Source organism: Crocodylus siamensis, chromosome 6, assembly GCF_052110815.1.
Source record: "Crocodylus siamensis isolate JL-2025a chromosome 6, ASM5211081v1, whole genome shotgun sequence".
Lineage (NCBI taxonomy): Eukaryota > Metazoa > Chordata > Crocodylia > Crocodylidae > Crocodylus > Crocodylus siamensis.
The window spans coordinates 18619616-18640890 of record NC_143400.1 but is presented as its reverse complement, the minus strand read 5'-3'; the positions used below and the strand labels follow the sequence as shown (position 1 = coordinate 18640890).

The 21275-nt window shown below is 49.3% G+C and overlaps 1 long non-coding RNA gene across 3 annotated transcripts in view; it reads right to left on the bottom strand.

Moving 5' to 3' along the window:
• Positions 1-21275, bottom strand: part of LOC149861364 (uncharacterized) — a 35901-nt gene that overhangs the window by 10178 nt on the left and 4448 nt on the right. For 2 of the 3 annotated variants that reach the window (XR_016443216.1, XR_016443218.1), the window contains exons 2-3: positions 19211-19332; positions 13875-14211 (exon numbers count right to left, since the gene is read on the bottom strand). This is a non-coding gene — a long non-coding RNA (uncharacterized LOC149861364). Of the gene's footprint in view, positions 1-13874; positions 14212-19210; positions 19333-21275 lie in introns of those variants that run through there. The other variant, XR_016443217.1, reaches the window with a different exon arrangement.

Sequence of the window (21275 nt, the reverse complement as noted above, 5' to 3'; positions counted from 1 at the left end):
TATGAGTCTCACTTAGGGTTCAAATCCCAGATAAGCATAGTTTAACTTCATGGTAAGTGTAGCCAAAATTTGGAATGGGCTTTCAAGGGAGGTGGTGCTGTCCCCTGCCTTGGGGGTCTTCAAGAGAAGGCTGGATAGGCATCTGGCTGGGGTCATCTGACCCAACCCCAGCATGCTTTCCTCCCTTGGCAGGGGGTTGGAACTGATGATCTGTTTGAGGTCCCTTCTGACCCTAGCACCTATGAATTTTTTTAGATTTCTAAGTTGCTGAAGGGCTGACTTTTTATGTGTATATGAGTTTTATGTGTATCTCATGAGTTTGCAAAAAGGGAAGTAGAGGACCTGGGTGGGGTGAGATGAGGGAGGACATGGGTATTAGCAATCTGATGTTGAGGACAGGGAAACTGAGGCTAGGTATCTGGGGAAAAAACTGCCAAAACATTTATGATCCAGAAGGTGTTTATTTTCGGGTTATGACTCATAAAGGGGGTGAATGGAAATAGGTGCTGTGGAGAAATCAGCCTCCTTGCCTGTCTCACTGCTGCAGGGCCACAGGCCAACCCCCCCTCCCGCCTCTGTTTACTACACTTCAAAATGACTACATGACCAGGGGAGACATCTTTGGTAACACAGAACCAAGATGAACACATGAGTAACCTACCTGAAATTTAGCCAGCAATTTAGGATTAAGTGTTCTAGACCTGTATCCAAAGGGCCAAACAACCTTATACTGATTTGGTCAAGGCATTTTCCTTTCAATATTCTGTTTGTTTTGTATTCCTTCCCCATGTTCTCCCTCTTTGATCAATAAAGCCATCTGTTATAGCACACCTCGCTGCATGTGCTATAAAGGATGATATTAGCTTTACAGCTCCCTTTGCTTGGCTAGCTAAGGGAGGCTACTTTTAATGTTTCAGGCTATAAGCGGCACCCAGATATATTCTGCTGGGGGCAAAGCACCCACAAAGTCTTCACGGTTTGCGTACCCCAGGCTACACAGAGCGCTACCAGAGACCAGGACCTGGGTGGTGGCAGTGGTTACTCCAGGCTTGCAGGTATGCTCCAGAAAGGGGGTCAGCCAGACGTAGGTGCCCCAGGAGAGACACTCGAAGCATAGTTTTTGGTCAGGCATGGTGAGGTGGGTGGCTCAGCACAGGAGCACCCCCTACTGGCCTGCCACAGGTGCCTCTCTCCTATTGCCCTCAACAGGAGAAATGTGAAGTGCTGCACCTAGGGAGGAAAAATGTCCAGCACACCTACAGCCTAGGAAATGACCTGCTTGGTAGCACGGCAGTGGAAAGGGATCTCAGAGTCCTAGTGGACTCCAAGATGAACACGAGTTGTCAGCAAAGCTAATGGCACTTTGTCATGCATCAGCAAATGCATGACAAACAGAGCCAAGGAGGTGATACTTCCCCTCTATCGGGCGCTGGTCAGGCCACAGCTGGAATACTGTGTCCAGTTTTGGGTGCCACACTTCAAGAGGGATGTGGATAACCTGGAGAGGGTCCAGAGAAGGGCCACTCATATGGTTAAGGGCTTGCAGGCCAAGCCCTACGAGGAGGGACTAAGGCAGCTGGACCTCTTCAGCCTCTGCAAGAGTAGGTTGAGAGGTGACCTTGTGGCTGCCTATCATGGGTGGCTGCTTCATCATGGGGGCGCAGAAGGGAATTGGTGAGGCTCTACTTGCCAAGGTGCTCTTGGGGGTCACAAGAAATAATAGCCATAAGCTAGCAAAGAGCAGATTTAGACTGGACATTAGGAAGAACTTCTTCACAGTTAGAGTAGCCAAGGTCTGGAATGGGCTCCCGAGGGAGGTGGTGCTCTCTCCTGCCTTGGAGGTCTTTAAGAGGAGGTTGGATGGGCATCTGGCTGGGGTTATCTAACCCCTGCACTTTCCTGTCTATGCAAGGGATTGGACTCGATAATCTATTGAGGTCCCTTCCGACCCTAACATCCATGAATCTGTGAATCTAGGACTCAAACCCCGGATTCCCTTACCCCAGCCTTCACTGCCTGTGCTTTCAGAAGCAGCTATGCTGTTCATGCTTTTCCCCTACAAAGCTTTACCCCAGGAGTCTCAAAAAGTTATAAACAACTAGCTTTTAAATAAGCTTGCAAATAACTTTTTTTTTTTGCAAAAATCTAGTTGGTTGAATAAAAGATATCATCGCTACCATGAGTTCTGATTCCTTAAGCAACTAGAAAAACTTTACAAGAGCAATGTTTAGGTAGCATCAGATATAATCACACCGCTGTTTCAGAGGCTCTGCTGATAGTTGTGTTACCAACAGCAGCATGATGAGCGGTGGGTGATCAGGGCACCAGCCCCAGCTGATGACTTAGAGGTGGCACCAGAATGGCAAGCCCCCAAGGAGCTGTTTCCATGCCAGGAAATACCATCTTTGCACTGTCAGGTCCACGGACGTTAGTTCAGCAACAGTGGGGGCAGGCACACAGCAGCGCAGGCAGCCAGAGGTCTTTGACTCCTGGATCAGGGAAGACTCACTGCTTTCTTCCCCTGCACAACTACCCATTCGCTGGTGCTTGGCACCTCCCAGGGTGCAACATCTGTTAGTTTTGCCTCTGATTATCCAGTGTCATCAAAAGGACCAGTGGTAGGAGGCATTTCTGTTCTATGTAGTAATCTGAAGACAGCATGAGGTAATACAACCAATACTTTTAAAATCATTACTTTCTTTTTCTCTTTAAAACTGTCTATTCTGTACAAATGGAAAATGGAAACAAAGGTCAGAGTAACAGTGACAACATCACCACTGAGGTTTTGCCAGGACTTTGTCACAGTAGGGGTGTTAATCTATGACCACAAGTATCTGCAATATTTCATAAAGCTTTCACTTCTGTCTCTAAAAACTGCCTCAAGCAACACTCCAGCTTCATCAGTTTCTGGCTGTAATGCAAAATATTAAGGGTGATACTGCACAGCTGGACCTTCCTGCACCTGGGGAAGTCTTGGCTATAGTTTGAGACTGTGGGATAAGCACAAGAGATGGATGTTTCTGTAATATAATTAACAGCGACACAGCAAACAATGCTAAGTTTATGTGATCTACATTTAACATCCCAGAGATGTGTGTGACAATTTACATCTTCCGGATATTATTTTAGGTTGTTGTCAGACTCAGGGAAACACCCCTGTCTTGGTTATGTTCAGGGCATAGTTCAAGGTCTTCCTTTCTCACCACAAAGACAAGACACCAACGCACGTTGCAGCAAGAAAGGAAAACTTGGACCATAACTTTCCCAAACATTTAGGACTAACTCATATTTCACTTTTTTTGGTGCCTAAAAGTCCCGTATATAGCCACAATTTTGGAACCTAGACAGAGTTTGCAGTGTGGCATTGCCCTTGCTAGGCTACAGAGCATGCAGGGCTGCACTTCAGTGAGGCAGCTGCATGAGGACACAGAATTACCCAGGTACATGCATACCACCAGGGAAGTCCCTACATCTCCTGTCTCTCAGCAAAATACTCTCATCATCATCACAATCCCTCAGAGTCAAGCATGATTGTCTTCCATGATTGACTTATCTGTGGGTCTGAAGGTGGCTGACAAGGCGTATCTGGGATCAACAGGTTCTACTGCAGCTCGGGCACATATTTCCATGTGGGGTGGGTGGCTCTGAGTTCTTGGTTTACTCCTTGACATTCTGTTTCTGCTGCTCTCGTTTTTCCATCTCCTGCTGTTGTTTAAGGTTTCAAAGGACTGAGATCCTTGCAGCAGAGTACTGAGATCCTCACTCCATTCAGGCCAGTCCTGGGCAACAGTCTCCCATAAGTTGATACTGATATTGTATTTTTTCAAGTTGATCCTTGAAGCGCCTCCTCTGCCCTCCTCTTAAGCATATGCCTTGACTGAACTGGGAGAATGAAACTCCCAGCAAAAAATTCTGACCACCAGTCCACGGGCAAAGCATTAACCAGACTCTGCCCCCAACCCTCCTCTTGAAGCTGCCCTCCTACTTTCAGTGTTCATTGGATTAAAGGGATAAACAGCTGGAAAAGTTCCTGCGCCAACAAGAGCAGGACTCAGAGCAGAACTGAGGACCTCACCTGATTTCCTTCAATGATAAGGTGATAAGTCATCTGTAGATGGCTATTTTCAAACACAGGTAAGTGACTTCAAAGGGACCTGTGCTCCTTAATTGCTTAGATGTTTTTGAAAATCCTCCTCCTTGGGCATGTCTACACGAGACGCTAAAGACACAGTAGACTAATTCTACTGCTCATTATCATGGCAGGCAAAAACTGCGCTAATCACAGAATCATAAAAAATTATGGCTGGAAGGGACCTCAGGAGGTCAGATCTAGTCCAACCCCCTGCACAAAGCAGGAATATCCTCAAGTAGATCATCCCAGCCAAAGCTTTGTCTAGACAGGTCTGCAAAACCTTAAAGGATGGAGACTCCACCACCTCTCTGGGTAACCTGTTCCAGTGCTTTATTACCCTCCTAGCGAGAAAATTCTTCTTAATATGTAACCTAAATTTCCCTTGCTGCAATTTGAGACTGTTGCTCTTTATTTTGTTATAGATTCATAGATTCATAGAAGTAGGGTTGGAAGGGATCTTGTAGATCATCAGGTCCGACCCCCTGCCGGGCAGGAGAGAAAAAACAGGCTCAAATGACCCCAGCCAGGTAGACGTCTAGCCTCCTCTGAAAGACCCCCAGGGTAGGAGCCATCACCACTTCCCTTGGAATTTGGTTCCAGATCCAGCTGCCCTGACTGCCACTACTTTGAACAGTTCCAGGCTGCTATTAAATCCCCCCCGTCTTCTGTAGACTAAATAAGCCCAGTTCCCTCAGTCTGTCCTCATAAGTCATGTGCCCCAACCCCCAAACCATTTTTGCTGCTCTCTACTGGACTCTCTCCAGTTTGTCGACATCCTTTCTGTAGTGGGGGCCCCAAAACTGAACACAAGACTCCAGATGTGGCTACACCAGTGCTGAATAGAGGGGAATAATCACTTTCCTCAACCTACTGGCAACACACTTACCAATGCAAAAATGCAAGGTTCTCCACCTTGGGAGGAAAAACCTGCAGCACCCTTATAGGCTCGGCAGTGCTATGTTGGTTAGCACTACAGAAGAAAAAGACTTGGGGGTCATCATTGACCACAAGATGAACATGAGCCTCCAATGCAATGCTGCGGCTAGTAAAGCGACCAAAATGCTGGCGTGCATCCATAGATGCTTCAGAAGCAAATCCCGGGACGTCATTCTCCCCTTGTACTCGGCCTTGGTGAGGCCGCAGCTGGAGTACTGTGTCCAGTTTTGGGCTCCACAATTCAAAAAGGATGTGGAGAAGCTTGAGAGAGTCCAGAGGAGAGCCACGCGCATGATCAGAGGTCAGGAAAACAGACCTTACGATGACAGGCTGAGAGCCATGGGATTCTTTAGCCTGGAAAAGCGCAGGCTCGGGGGTGATCTGATGGCCACCTATAAGTTTATCGGGGTGACCACCAGGATCTGGGGGAACGTTTGTTCACCAGAGCGCCCCAAGGGATGACGAGGTCGAATGGTCACAAACTCCTGCAAGACCGTTTCAGGCTGGACATAAGGAAGAATTTCTTTACTGTCCGAGCCCCCAAGGTCTGGAACAGTCTGCCAGCGGAGGTGGTTCAAGCACCTACATTGAACACCTTCAAGAGTAAATTGGATGCTTATCTTGCTGGGATCCTATGACCCCAGCTGACTTCCTGCCCTTTGGGCAGGGGGCTGGACTCGATGATCTCCTGAGGTCCCTTCCAGCCCTAATGTCTATGAAATCTATGAATGCAGCCCAGGATGCTGTTAGCCTTCTTGGCAACAAGGGCACACTGCCGGCTCATATTATTGTCCACTGTCACCCTCAGGTCTTTTTTTGTAGAGCTGCTGCCCAGCCAGTGAGCCCCAGGCTGTCCCGGTGCAGGGGATTGTTCTGTTCAAAGTGCAGGACTTTGCACTTGTCCTTGTTGATCCTTGTGAGATTGCTTTGGGCCTCCAATCTGTCCATGTCTCTCTGATCCTAGCCCTACCCTCTAGTGTATCTACTACTTCCCCCAGCTTGGTGTTATCTGCAAACTTGCTGAGGGTGCGCTCTGTGCCATCTTCCAGGTCACTGATGAAAACATTGAACAAAACCAGCCCAGGACCAACCTCCATGGCACTCCACTTGATACCAGCTGCCAACCAGACATGGAGCCATTGAAAGCACCCTCTTAGGCCGATGCTCCAGACAGTTTTCTATCCACCTTACAGTCTATTCATCTAGCCTGTTCTTCCTTAGCTTGCCTACAGGAATGCTGTGGGAGACTGTGGAGAAATCACCCGGCCATCTGCCTCACTGCTGTGAGCAGGCAGCTCCTCCCCAATCTGATTCATTTAACACTGAGTTGTGACCTGGGTTGGAAACATTTCTGGGGGAGGGGGAACCTGCTCCCTTTGTCTCCCGCTCTTGCAGGTCATGGGACTAGTCCCCCCACCTGGGAAGGTGATGTCATTTAGAAGTGCTGGGTAGGAGCCAATGGGGCTGCTTCTGGTGGGAACTTAGTGATGAGGTCAAAAAGGTTGTTTAAGGGTCCCTCCATCCTGGGTGAGGGAAGAGAGCCATGTTGTGGGGATGCAGCCAGCAAGCCACGCTGCCTCTAGAGCAGGCTCAATCAGCCCCTGGATGGAATAGTGAGTACTTTACCAGAAACTTAACTAGGAACTTAGATTAATCTAGTCGTATATCAAAGGGCTACCAAGCCTCTCTGTTTGTTATTCTTTTTCTACTCTTCTGACTTGTACCCCTCCCCATGCCTACCTTCTCTATTGAATAAGGCCAGCCATGTTGTACATGCTTGAGAGGGATTGGGCAAGTCTTCTTGCCCCCTTGGCTAAGCTGACCAAGGAAGGCTACTTTTTTAGGCTTCAGGCTAACAGAAGCACTCCAAGATCCCAAGGTCTACAGGGTCCATGTATCCTGGGTGGCACAGGACCCAGACAAAGACCTGAGTCTGGGTGGTGGCAGCACTACCCCAGGCTTGTGGGTATGCTCCAGGAAGGGGGTTGGTCAGAAGTTGGTGCCCCTGGGGAGGCATTCAAAGCCTGGTTTTTGGTGGGGTGCAGTGAGGCGGGTAGCTCAGCACAGGCACACCCCTACTGGCCTACCACAGAGACCATATCAAAAGCCTTGCTAAAATCAAGGTACACCACATCCACCGGTCTCCCTGCATCCACAGAGCCAGTCACCTTATCACAGAAGGCAATCAGCTTGGCCAGGCATGACTTGTCTGTGGTGAATCCATGCTGGCTCTTCCAAATTATCTTCTCCTCCAAGTGCTTAGACATGGATACCTTGAGGATCTTCTCCATGATTTTTCAGGTGACTGAGGTGAGGCTGACTGGTTTGTAGTTCCCGGGACTCTCCCTTTTCCCTTTCTTTAATATGGGCACTATGTTTGCCCTTTTCCAATCAACTGGGACCTCTCCTGATTGCCATGACTTTTCAGAGATGATGGCCAGTGGCTCTGCACAGCAGCCAACTCCCTCAGCACCTTCAGGTGCATCCCATTTGGCCCCATAGACTTGTACACATCTGGCTGTTCTAGATAGTCCCTAACCTGTTCTTTCACCACTAAGGGCTGCTCACCTCCTCCCCAAACTGCTGCCCAGTGCAGTAGCCTGAGAGCTGCCCTTGCCTGGGAAGACTGAGGTAAGATTGGCATTGAGCACTTCAGCCTTTTCTGCATCCTCTGCCACAAGGTTGCCTTCCCCATTCAGTAAGTGACCCACACTTTCCTTCATCCTTCTCTTGCTGCCGACGTACTTATAGAAACCCTTCTTGTAACCCTTCACATCCCTTGCTAGCTGCAACTCCAACTGCACTTTGGCCTTCCTGACTTCATCCCTGCATGCCTCTGCAATACTCTTATACTCCTCCCTAGTTGTTTGTCCAAGTTTCCATTTCTTATAAGCTTCCCTTTTGTGATTTAATTTACTGGAGAGTTCCCTGCTAAGCTCTTCAACATGTCAGATAGGGCACAGAAAGAGCACAGTGGGATTGACACTGTTTTCACCATTGCCATAGAACTGGTGTATGATCAATTAAAGACGTTAGACATATAAATCAGGAGAACCGGATGAACTCCACCCAAGGGTGCTGCAAGAGTTGGCTGAAGTAATTGCAGAGCCCCTGGAAAAGGTCTTTCAAAAATCTTGGGTCTCTGGAGAAATCTCAGAGGACTGGAAGACGGCCAATGTTGTGCCCATCTTCACGAAGGAGAAGCATGAAGACCTGGGAAACTACAGGCCAATTAGCTTAACTTCTGTTCCAGGGAAAATCCTAGAAACATTCATCAAAGAGTCTATATGTGACAAGCTTGCAGAAGGCATGATACTGAATGACAGCCAGCATAGCTTCGTTGCGGGCACATCTTGTCTGACCAACCTCATTTCTTTCTATGATCAGGTGATTCATCACCTGGAAAAGCGGTTGACATCATATACCTCGACTTCCAGAAAGCCTTTGACTTGGTATCCCACAAAGTACTGATCAGAAAACTGGAAGATATTGGACTCAACTGTGGGACTATCTAGTGGGTGCAAAACTGAATGGATCGGTGTCTTCCTGGTGAGGTGTGGGCAGTGGTGTACCCCAGGGGTTGGTACTTGGCCCAGTGCTGTTCAATATGTTCATCAACGACCTGGATGAGGGGGTGAAAAGCCTGTTGGCCAAGTTTGTGGATGACACCAAGATATGGGGTTGTGTGGACACACCCGCAGATAGCTACGGATACAAGAAGACCTAGACAGGCTGGCATGTTGGGCAGAACAGAACCAGATGATGTTCAATGTAGAGAAATGCAAAGTCCTGCATCTGGGAAGGAAGAGCCCCCAGCACACCTACAGGCTGGGCATTACTAACCTGACCAGCGCTACAAATGAGAGGTATCTGGGAGTAACAATAGACCCCAGCATGAATATGAGCCAGTAATGCAACACAATAGCCACTAGAGCCAATAAAACTCTGGCATGCATCAAACAATGCATCTCCAGTAAATCGAAAGAAGCGATTCTCCTGATTTACTCAACATTGGTGTGGCCACAGCTGGAGTATTGCGTCCAGTTCTGGGCACCACACTTCAACAAGGATGTGCTAAAGCTCGAGAAGGTCCAGAGAAGGGCCACCCGCATGATCAGGGACTTCTGTGGCAAGGCATACGAGGAGAGGCTGAGGGATCTCAGACTCTTCAGCCTAAAGAAAAGAAGGCTGAGAGGGGACCTGAATGTGGCTTACTGCTATATCAGAGGTGTACATCAGGGGCTCAGGGAACAACTGTTCACCAAGGCGCCCGGCGGGGAAAACTAGAAACCACAGCCACAAACTCCTGGAAGGTATTTTCAGGCTGAACACTAGGAAAAACTTCTTTACAACTAGGGTGTCCAGACTATGGAACAAGCTCCCCCTGGAGGTGGTGCAACCATCTACCCTTGAGGTCTTCAAGAGAAGCCAGGACGGTCACCTGGCTGGGGTTGTCTAACCCCAGATGTCTTTCCTGCTCATGCAGAAAGGGTTCTGCCATCTGACACCACCAGGGAAAGAATCCTGCCTTAGCTGCACATCAAAGAGCAACTTACAAAGATGGTCTCCTGGACCCCTAGGAGCAGACTTCCACCTTCAGCTTCCTCTGTACAAAAATCAAGTTTATTTTCTACCTATGAGGACTTTTTACCATCTTTAATTTTCCCTGAGCCTGAGGAAGGACGTTTGTGCCCAAAAGATTCCAGAAAAAGATTTTTTGTGATTTTTTAGTTAGTCTAATAAAAGGTATAATCTCTGAAGCAAGAGTTCTAGAGCTTTTCATTTCTTTTTGTCTCAGACCACCCTGGCTACCAAATATATCCCCATAATTATGGTGCGTTAATGGGTGTAGAAATGCCCCTGGTCAACAACCTCAGTGGATACAGTCCTCCATCTGCTGACAGAAGGAACTGGATGCCTACTTCCAGGCTCTCCGCCAGATGCCTTATGACTCCATGGCAGACATGAATAAGCATGAAGAAGCACCATGAAGTCCAGTCAGGGGCTACCTGGACAAAGGTAGTCCCTGGCCCTAGGACACACTGCATCCAGGTGATGACTCCCTTGGATCTGCACAACTGTTTTGAACGCCTTACATCAGCAGAGCCAGCCGAGCTGCCAGCTTCAGCATGCGAGGATGGAGGGCCACCAGTAACCGTGCCCAGAAGATGATGCAGAGTAATCGTGGTGGGCGACTCCCTCCTGAGGGGGACTGAGGGAGCAATCTGTTGCCCTGACCCCTTAGCCCATGAGGTCTGCTGCCTCCGAGGTCCGTGTGTCTGGGATGTAACAGAGGGTCCCCAAACTCATGCGGCCCTCCGTCCATCACCCCATGCTACTGATCCATGTGGGCACCAATGACACAGCTTGAAACAATCCTGACTGGGTCATGAGTGACTACAGGGCTCTGGGGGCTGGACTCATGGGTCTGGGGGCACACATAGTTTTTTTCCTTGATCCTTCCTGTCACGGGTCATGGGTCTTGGAGGGAGAGGTGTATTGGAGAGGTCAATTGAAGGCTCTGGCGAAGGTGCCATAGCGAGGGGTTTGGCTTGTTTGATCACAGTTCTCATTTTAGGGAGACAGGCAGTGGCATGTTGGGGAGAGATGGCCTCCACCTCACCCTGAAAGGGAAGAAGCTCTTCTCAGCCAGGATTCCTGACCTACTTGACAGGGCTTTAAGCTAGGATTACGGGGGACAGGCGATCAATTAACAGTTCTAGCCCAGGTCACAACAGCCACAGTAGTAACAGACCAAGTAGCCCAAGGGAACCCACTCTGAACACAGCCCAAGGAAAAGTCATGTCCCAGTGCACAGGAAGCCCAGGGCTTCCCATGGCAGGCTCAGCTGCCTGTACACAAATGCCAGGAGTTTGGGGAACAAGCAAGAGGAACTGGGCCTGCTCCTGAATGACAATGATTTTGATCTCATAGGGATAATGAAGACCTGGTGGGACTCCACCTACAACTGGTCTGTAGGTATAGAAGGCTATGTTTTGCACAGGAGAGACTGTGTTGGGAAGAGGGGTGGGGTTGTAGCTCTCTACGTGAAGGAGCAATACGCTTCCCTTCAAACCAAGTTTAGCAACCAAGGAGGGTGTCTCGAGACCCTCTGGGTTAAAATATGGGGGGAGCATGGGGAAGGGGACATAACTGTAGGAGTCTATTACAGACCTCCCAACCAAGAGGAAGAGCTGGACTGAGAATTCAATAGGGAACTGGCTGAGGCTGCAAGGTCCAGATGTCTGGTTGTCATGGGGGACTTCAAGCTCCCTGACATCTTGCAGGAAGAGCACACAGCCAAATCTGATTGGTTGTGTAGCTTCCTCGCATGCATTGATGACCTCTTCCTAATGCAAATGGTCTACGGGCCGACTAGGGGAAAGGCACTGCTGGATCTGGTTCTGGCCAAAGGGGATGATCTGGTTAATGATCTGAGGGTCAAAGGGAAGCTTGGTGACAGTGACCATGAACTGATCACGTTCTCTGTCCAATGCAGGGTAGGCAAGTGTCTCAGTAAAACAGAAATCCTCAACTTTGGGAAGGCTGACTTTCAAAAACTCAGGAGGCTGGTTAACCAGGCACTCAGAGACCTTGGCCCTTGAGAAAGGGGAGCCCACGAGGAATCGTTGTTCTATAAGAATGTAATATTGAAAGCACAAGGAAAGTCCATCCCATCCCGAAGGAAGTGCAGTCAATGGGGTGAGGTGCCCCCTTGGCTCAATAGGTAACTTTTAGACATCCTGAAGCTAAAAAGAGAAGCCTATAGCGGATGGAAAATGGAAGTCATCACCAAGGGGGACTACACAGCGCTAGCCCACACCTGTAGAGAGCAGACCAGAAAAGCCAAGGCAGACACCAAACTCAGGTTAGCCATGGGAATTAAGGACAACAAACAAGTCCTTCTTTAGAAATGTGGGAAGTCAGAGGAAGAACAAAGCCAACATTGGATCCCTGCTAAATCAAATGGGACAGCTGATGACTGACACTCAGGAAAAGGCGAATCTCCTAAATGACTACTTTGCATCAGTTTTCTACCTGTCCAAAGGGGTCACCCTGTCGGATAGGACGCAAAGCATCCTGGGGATGGGAGATGGGCACACAACTGATGTCAAGTGAGGGAACACCTCAAAAGACTTGACATCCACAAGTCTGTGGGCCTGGACAGTGTGTACCCAAGAGTCCTGAAGGAGCTGGTGGACGTCATAGCATGCCCTATAGCGAAGATATTTGAAAACTTGTGGCGCTCGGGAGAGGTACTGGAGGATTGGAAAAGAGGCAATGTGGCCCCAATCTTCAAGAAAGGAAAGAAGGAAGGCCTAGGGAATTACAGACCAATTAGTCTGAAGTCCATCCCTGGAAAGATCCTGGAGAAAATTATCAATGGTTCCATCAGCAGCAGGCTAAGAGAAGGCAACTTTCTGAGTGCCAGCCAACATGGCTTTGTTGCTGGAAAGTCTTGCCTGACCAACCTCGTCTCCTTCTATGACCAACTGCTGCATTGCTTGGAGAAGGGAGACGAGGTTGATATCATATATCTGGCTTTCAAGAAGGACTTTGACTCGGTCTCCCATGTTGTCCTCATGGATAAGCTGGAAAACTGCAGTCTTGACCATCTCATGGCCCAATGGCTGGGGAACTGGCTCTGGGGTCAGACCCAAAGAGCACTGGTTGATGGGAGCAAATCAACATCGTGCAAGGTGACTCATGGTGTCCCTCAGGGCTCAGTACTCAAGCCAGTACTCTTCAACATTTTCATTTATGTTCTGGATTTGGGCATCAGATGTGGACTGGCAAAGTTTGCAGATGACACTAAACTACGGGGGAAAGCAGTCACGCTGGAGAACAGGTTGAGGATACAGGCTAACCTGGACAGGCTCACAACGTGGGTGGACAAAAACCTGATGGCATTTAATGCAGAGAAGTGCAGGGTGCTCCTTGGGAGGAAAAACCAGCATCATACTTATAGGCTCAGCAGTACTATGCTTGCTAGCACCATGACCAAAAGAGACTTGGGGGTCTTGATTGACCACAAGATGAACATGAGCTGCCAATGTGATGCTGTGGCCAGCAAAGCAAACCAAACTCTGGCGTGCATCCATTGATGCATCTCAAGCAAAACCAGGGACTTCATCCTCCTGCTCTACTTGGCTTTTGTGTGGCTGCAGCTGGAGTACTGTGTCCAGTTTTGAGCCCCCCACTTCAGGAGGGACATGGATAAGCTTGAGAGAGTCCAGAGGAGGGCCATCCACATGATCAAAGGCCAAGAGAGCAAGCCTTATGAGGAAAGGCTGGGGGACATGGGACTCTTCAGCCTGGAGAAGAGAAGGCTCAGGGGGAACTTGGTGGCAGCCTATAAGTACAAAAGTGGGGTGCACCAGGAACTGGGAGAGCAGTTGTTCACCAGGGCTCCCCAAGGGATAACAAGGTCTAATGGCCACAAACTTCTGGAAGGCCGATTTAGACTGGACATAGGGAAAAACTTCTTTAAGGTCCAAGTGTCCAAGGCCTGGAGCAGACTCCCCCCCAGAGGTGGTGCAAGCCCTACTCTGGACTCATTCAAGTGGCAGTTGGATGCTTATCTTGTGGGGGTGATCTGACCCCAGCAGACTTCCTGCCTATGGCAGGGGGGCTGGACTTAATGATCTTGCAAGTTTCCGTCTAGTCCCTAATATGTATGAATCTATGATTCTCAGCCTCTTAAAAACAAGATAACTATTCAGTGGGTTTTCTGAATCAGACTGGAATGAAACAGTGGCACATTTTTAAGTATAATTTTGTAGGTACAAATATATGCAGGGACAACTTGCAAATGTTTTAATCCCTTGTTTAGCAAACACAGGGCACATCTACACAAGATGCTACTGTGCAAATACTAAATAAATGAACAGCAACTAGAGGTACTGCACAGTAGTGCCAGCGAATGTTTTTTAGGTCACACTACTGCAGAATAGCTTAATAATGATGTGCAGCAGCATATTAGCACTGTCCATGCTGTGATGCACTACTACACAGTATTTTTTGGCTACTGAACAGTCAGCATCACATGTAGACATTTCCAATATCTGGCAGACATGTCGGAGCAGCAGCAGTTGTGCTGGCACATATCACACACAGGGTGGAGATCTTGACAGTCTGCATACCTGTAAAAAATGTGTAAATGCATGACAAACTTGGAAGATGCATACATGTCACAAAAAATGCAGGTGATATTAGGCAGGCCTGAACCATATGGCCAGTGGACACCTACACATAAATATTCTTAGGATCATAGGAAAGCAGGGCTGGAAGGGACTTCACAAGATCATCTAGTCCACCCCTTGCTCCTGGCAAAATCATCCCTGACTAAACCATCCCAGCTTGTCTGTCTAACCTGCTTTTTAAAGTTTCCAAGCATGAAGAACTTACAGCTTCTCTGGGCAGCCTGTTCCAATGCTTACCCTCCTCATAGCAAGAAAGTTCCTCCTAGTCGCCAACCTAAATTTCCCCTGCTGCAGTTTACAGCCATTGCTCCTAGTCCTGTCCCAAACAACCACAGAGAAAACCCCATCTCTTCCTAATAGCTCTTCAGGTATTTGAAAACAGTTATCAAATCCCCACCCTCAAACTTCTCTTCTGTCGACCAAATAACCCTAGCTCTTTCAGCCTTTCCTCGTAAGTTTTGCATCCCAGGCCCTTAATAATTTTGGTGCTCTGTGATGGACTCTTTCCAACCTGTCCAAGTCCATCTTGAGGCATGGGGCCACAAACTGGACATAGTACTCCAGGGTTGGCCTCACCAGTGCTGAACGGAGTGGAAGAATCACTTGTCTTGATTTGCAAATAACACGGCTGTTAATGCAATCCAACCTACTGTTGGTCTCTTTGCGATAAGACCACACAATTGGCTCATATCCAGTTTATGGTCCATCATAACCCCCAGGTTCTTCTCTGCAGAGCTTCAGCCCATCCAGTCACTTCCCAGTCTGTATTTGTGCATGCAATAATTCTGTCCCAAGTGCAGAATTATTAATAATTCTGTCCCAAGTGTCCTTATTGAATATCATCGGATTGATTGCAAAGCATTTCTCCAGCTTGTTCAAGTCACTCTGGATGTTGGCTCTACTTTCTGGAGTATCTGCAACTCCACCCAACTTGGTGTCATCTATAAATTTGCTAAGTGTGCACTTGATCCCATCAACCAAATCATCACTGACGATACTAAACAGTACCAGACACAGGATAGATCCTTGGGGAGCCCCACTTGGTACCTCCTTCCAACTAGACATTGAGCCATTGATGACTACTTGTTGAGCATGGTAATGTAACCAGTTATGTATCTACCTTACAGAATGTATTTCCGTAGCTTGTTAATGAGAATGTCATCGTAGACAGTGTCAAAAGCCTTCCTAAATCAAGGTATATCACATCCACTGATCTCCCTGCATCCAGAGTCTGTCACATTATCATAGAAGGAAATGAGGTTGATCAGACATGACTTGCTCTTGGTGACTCCATGCTGGCTCTTCCTGATCACCTTGTTCTCCTTTAGCTGCCTCACAATCTTTTAACAGTTGGATTAAATGCATCTGTCTTGCTACTGTTCCCAAGGCACTGCAGTGGCAAGTCTGCTTCTCTTTCCTGTGGCAAAAGTGGCAGGGTACCTTGTCAGCGCAGCATCAGTTTTATGCTCAAGGTGTGTTGGTATATAAAGGAAGCAGAAAGTATGACCTCATTTCTTTAACTGTCTTCCTTTAACATGTTAGATCTTGTAAGCTCCTCTTCTGAATCTTTCCTTCACTTCTGTTCTCTGCCCCGCAGCTCATCCTCTTATGCTAACTTCACTATGCTGCTTGTCTGTATCACTCTGTAACAGGGGTCAAGCCCTGCTACCGGTAGAGTTAGAAAGCTGCAGAGCCCCGGATAATAAGCAGCTGGCAGCTTATTTAGTAAGGGGCTGCTGAAGAGACCAATGGAAAACATCTGCAGCCTGCTGCCAGGATCCCAGGGCAGATGACCAAAAGGAGGAGTCAGGGGCTATATAAGCCCTACAGCTAGGCAGTCTGGCCTAGACAGAGCTAGAAGCAGAAACTCTCTGGTAGGAGTTGAGGGAAGCTGTGCTAGGAAGTGGAGTCTGGCTCAGCCTGTGCAAGCAGAAGGAGGTCCTTGCATGAAGCTGAGAGGTGGTACCAGAGATTAAGGGAACTGAGTAGGCCCAGGAGGGCCAGAGCTGACAGAAGCTAGCAGGACTGGGTAGGAACCTGTGGCAGAAATGCCACTGTCTGTGTCTCTCCCCAGGAATCTGTCCCTGTCAGCTGGGGACACTGGGGCTGAATTCCTAAGGGAGGGGGGATTTTCCTCCCTGCCTATGTGACAAAAGCCTGGTGCCTAGGGTGTCGTCCCTCTGGTCACCTGAGTGGGGGGAGGGAAAAGCCCCTGCCCAGTTAACCAGTGATGCTTTTTAAAGTGGTTGGCTAGTTGCCAACACTGCTGGCTTCTATTGGACTGGGCTGCTGAGGTCAGAAAGGCTATATAAGGGCCTGGTCCAAGAAGAAGGAGAGAAGAAGCCATTTTACCAGCATGGCACAAGCATCAGGACACTGGGAGAGAGTCTGATCCATCTGAAATGCTCTCTCTCTGGAAATCTCTGACCCAGATCTCTACCATCTTCTGAATGATGCCTGTAAGTGTTTCTAGAGAGCTAGTCAGCTCACAGTGATGCATTTGCATATCAAATGGCTACCTCGGCCAGATTGTTTTGCTCAGTGGTAATCCCATGATAGTGCTCTACCTCTTACCCTATTCTATCTCACCCTGTCAGGAGCAATAAAGTTCTCCTTTGTGATTGGTGTAGGACACTTATTAAGGGGTGGGTTTAATTATGCCCAGGAGGCCCCTTGGGTCTGTGGACTAAGGAAGACTATTTTTGGCCCCTGACTTGGGGAGGTACCCCAAGTTCTTGTATTGGGTCGAGTACCCATAGGACTATTAGGCCTGCGTTTCCCCGAGGACGCATGTCCTAGACAGTCCCTTCTCGGGGTGGTGGCAGCACACGTTACCTCTGGACTCTGTGGTGGGGCTCTAAAGTGGGTCTGCCCAGGCTTAGGCACCCCTGTAGAGTCCGGAAGGTGGATGGGCATAGTGAGGTGGGAGGCTCAATGCAGGAGCTCTCCCTACTGGCCCACCACAAACCTGGGGAAGGCTTTTAGAAAGGCTCCTCAGTTGCAAAGGAGTTGTGCTAGAGTTTTGATCACTGCATTTTGAATTGTGCCCCTTCAATCACTCTCATGCCTCACAAGGAGGCCACTGTGGGTGCTATGGAAAGGGCTACAGTTGACAAAGCACTTCTAGAGACTGGGGCTGAGGCTGAGAGGCAAGAGTCCAATGAACTTGAACTTGATTGGTGAGAGCTCAGTGAACTGGACTGAGCTGAGGGCTCAAGGCCTAGAGAGAGAGCTAAGGAGAAAAGGAATCACTCTGGTGGACTGGGGCAGCCTCCTGGATTAAAAATAACATCAATGGCCATATTTAGATGAGATCCAGGGGTCAAAAAATGCTCAGGGAAAAAAAGCAGGGCACAGCATGCTGGGACAGCATGTGCCACTCAAAACAGGAGCCTGGCTTGCCTAGGGCTGCCACTTCTGACTGAAGCTATTCCAAGAGATTTCCCCCCCCCCCAACATGACATCATGTCAGTAATAGAGGTGGGCCAATAGAGATTTTTTTTGGGGGGGTGAAAACCAATTTTTAACAAGTCATGTTGACTGATACTGATCTGATTGCTGATATGCAGTTGGGCAGCTTGGAAAGCAGCGTCCAACTGGTAAGTCTGTTGTGGGGGAAGGGGCAAGGGGGGAGGGGAGGGAAGGGGTGTGTGGGAGGCAGATTGAGGCCCCTGCAGTGAGAGAAGGAGTGGGAGGGAGCCACGAGTGGCTTGTCTGGAGAGTGAGGTAGGTGGCAGCTCCCATTGCTATGCGCAGTCCAGGAGGGTACGGGGGGCATGTGCCCCTGGATTTGTGCACAGGACAGGGGCAGGCTGCTGCACTGAGCTCCTCCTGGCAGGGGGATGGGCTGTCCTTGGGGTGGGCAGTGGCAACAGTGCTGGGAGCAGGGCTATAGGGAGGGTGCAGCCAACCCAAAATTCACTGTAGCCCCCCCCTCCCAGCACTGCTGCCTGCCCCAAGTGCACCCCCAGCCCAACCCCTCCACCAGGAAGAGCCCTGTGCTGCCCCTGGCCTCAGCCCACAGCGGCAGCCTACCCTCGCCTTATGGACAGATCCAGGGCACCTGGCTCCCAAGGCCTCTTGGGGTGCATGCAGCGGTGGGAGCTGCCACCTCCTTCCCACACCCACTATATGAGCTGCTTACAGCTCCATCCCATGCCCTGCCTCGCCCAGGCTGTGCAGCCCCAGGACCACTCCCTCCCTCACTGCTGGGACCTCGATCTGTGCCCCCCCGCCCAACAGATTTACCAGCTGGACCTGGCTGCTCTCCATGCTGCTGGGCTGCACTTCTGGTTGCCTGCATGCTGTGCGGCAGCTACATGCATGCACGGGGTATTTATCAGCAACATTACTGGGCGCGTCAGCCAACAAAAGCTGATTGCTGATACTGTCAATTTTCTTTATATCAGTGCCAATCCGATATGGGACCAATGTATTGGTGTACCTTTAGTCATCAATTGTACTGTTCGACCCATTCACAACATTAATCTTCCAGATTGCTTTCAGTAGTCACTGGGAGATTGATGCTGATTCCAGTAGCCTCCTGGCCAATTTGGGAGGGTTGGCAACTCCACACTTCAGCTCCTGGCCAGGCTCCAAGCTGCAGGCATGCCATGGCTGCAGCTTCCCCAGACCCCACGTAAAGCTGCTGGGGCCAGCAACTGTGCTAGCCCCAGCCTCCCTTACAGCACCCAGGGTAACCTGCTGTGTGCTAGAAGGCATGTGGCACGGGCCTTCCCTGGGGACAACTAGCAGTGGCACAAGGTGTCCCACTACTAGTTGTCCCCAGGGAACCAAATGTTTGCGCTCATTTGGACGCAGCCAGTGGTGTGGCAGGTGAGTACAGTGAGGTACCTAGATTAAGCAGAGGACATGGGTTAGAGTGGCACCAGGGGGACTCGCACCCACCTTCAGATGATAAATCCTGTTACACACTCACCGTTTATCTCTATTGCAAGCCACCTGCTTCATGTTGCTGATATGATGCAGCTTGGCATGAGTCTGGCCAAACATTATCATTCTTCATCTGGCCAGAGGAGACCAAGAAACAGGAGCAGAGGTCTAGAAAACATGAGGAAAAGTTAAAGAACTGGGATTGTTTAATGTACAGAAAAGAAGACTAAGGAGGATTTGACAACTTTTTTTCAAATACGAAAGGGGCTGTTATAAAGTGGAGGCAGATCCATTGATTTTTTTTTTTTTGTTTTTTTTTGCATACACAGACAGGAGAAAAGGAAACAGCCTTAAATTGCAACACAGGAGACTGGGATATTTGAAGGGTAGCTGGGCAGTTTTTCTGGTGGTGGGTCAGAATGACCCAGCTCAGGTCCAAGGAAGGCTGGCTGTAGGACCTACTGCCACTTCTTTCCACCACTGGGATGCAGCATGGGCAAAGCTTCTGTTGCTGAAAGCCCTCCAGCTCCACCGCTGGATCCAATGGCTTCACAGACTGGATTCTACCCATGGGTCACTGGTTGTCAATGTCTGCGTTAGACCTGAAAAAACTTCCTTGAGGATGAGCACACTGTTGAGAAACAAAGCAAGTTCTTTCCATCACTCTTTATTATGGACAGAAGTATAGAGTTTCCCATGCCAGAGCCATTCTTTTCAGGGGGCAAATCAGTAGAGTTGGTCCAAATTGAGGTGTCAGGAGATGAGGTTTTAGGGGAAACTGGTAAGCTAAACGGTAACAAATCACCAGGACCTGATGACATTCACCCTAGTGTCCAGATGGAGTTCAGATCTGAAAATGCAAAACTATTATTGTAGTATGCGATCTATTGCTAACAGCTGCCTTGGTTCTAGAGGGTTTCAGGTCTTTAAACAGGGGCTCCAAAGGGGACCCAGAGAACTACAGGCCAATAAGTCTAATTTCTGTGCCTGGCAGCCTAGTGGAAACAATAATAAAAAAGGACTGTTCAGCAAAAGGATGAGCAGAACTTGCTGGGAAGAGATATGATTGCCTTTTAGAAAAGCCAGGCTTGTCACAGCAGCCTATTACAGTTCTTTTGTGAGCACCGACAAGCATGTGGATCAGCATGATCTACTTGATATAAAGGTTCACGCCTCTGCCCTGGCTCATTAAGCGTAAGCTTCTGACTCAAAGGTCTACCTAACTCTGCCCCTGCTGACTTACCCCTTCTTGCTGAGTCTGCTCAGTAGGATGGTGGCCTGGTTTCTCTGTGATAAATTCAAATGTGAACCTTGCATTTTGTTACTGGGTGGATTATGAGCTTATCGGTGAGCTGCTGAGCCATGCTGGGACAGAAGCACTGGACATGTGGGATCGTTCTGCTGTGCCGGGTTGCTCCAGGCTCATGCAGGCATAGTTGTTACTGGCTAACAACTGCTGCAGGCTCTCCCGCGCTCCTCTTGCGAAGTCTCTACAAAGTTGTGTTTGTTCATGCCTTTAAGCTACTTCAGACTATCTAAGACCTTAAACTACATCAGTTAAACCGTGGGGGGGGGAGTAATTATTTTGGCCCACTGTAGACATCTGGGTGAGCAGTTATGGGCTGGGACAGCTGACCTGCCCTGGCACAGTGGAGGGTGGCTGGAGGCAATTGATATTACCTGGCCTGGGCCACCAGTGGACATGCCGGATGGAGCAGGTGAGTGGGGGTTCCCCGCAGGCAGGGTGTGCTCAGCCCAGCAGATGGATGTGGGGCAGGCAGGTCAGGGTGCCTGGGCAGTGGAGCTGGGCCAGCAGTGGTGGAAACACTAGCGGCAGCAGCCAGAAGCTGCTGGGAAGTGCAGTCTGGCTGCCGCACTGGCCTTGCCCTCCACACGCCCGGGGATGGTGGGACCGGCTGCACATGCCACAGCCCAGGTTGCTCCCCATACCAGGGCCAGGCAGGGCTGAGGGACCCACTGAGGGCCAGATAAAATCCCTTGGCAGGCTGAATCCAGCCCATGGGCTGTATTTTGCCCACCCTTGAGTTAAACTAAGGGCATCAAGCTCATCAGCCCCGTGGTCTTAGATGAGTGGCATGGGGATAGTCTGC